This window comes from Penaeus monodon, chromosome 21 (assembly GCF_015228065.2).
Source record: "Penaeus monodon isolate SGIC_2016 chromosome 21, NSTDA_Pmon_1, whole genome shotgun sequence".
NCBI classification, from domain to species: domain Eukaryota; kingdom Metazoa; phylum Arthropoda; class Malacostraca; order Decapoda; family Penaeidae; genus Penaeus; species Penaeus monodon.
The window spans coordinates 12,326,465-12,326,839 of NC_051406.1; positions in this window are offsets into that span (position 1 = coordinate 12,326,465).

Here is a 375-nt window from a genome sequence, read left to right on the forward strand (position 1 = left end):
TTGCTCGCTGTTTTGAACATCTTGTTTTTCCTTTTCTTTGTGTTATTTCTTTAAGGTAGTAAGAGTGCATATCTTCCATGCTATGCTTGTCATATTAAACTCAAACTTGAAATATTTATGTAGGTAATAATAATCGATATAATTTTTTAAAATTACAATCATTATTACCATTATCATTATTAACATCTTATTTATTCTGCTCAGTAACAAATGAGCGTTCAAACAACATGCAAAAGCACAGTGAATACAGGGCATGTATTGTCTTTATATGTCTTTACTTATAATGTTATTTTTTGGACGAAGGCTGCGTTAATGAACCCCATATACATGCCTTAAATTTGCAAAACACTTCACTGTTCATTGAATGTGCGTATG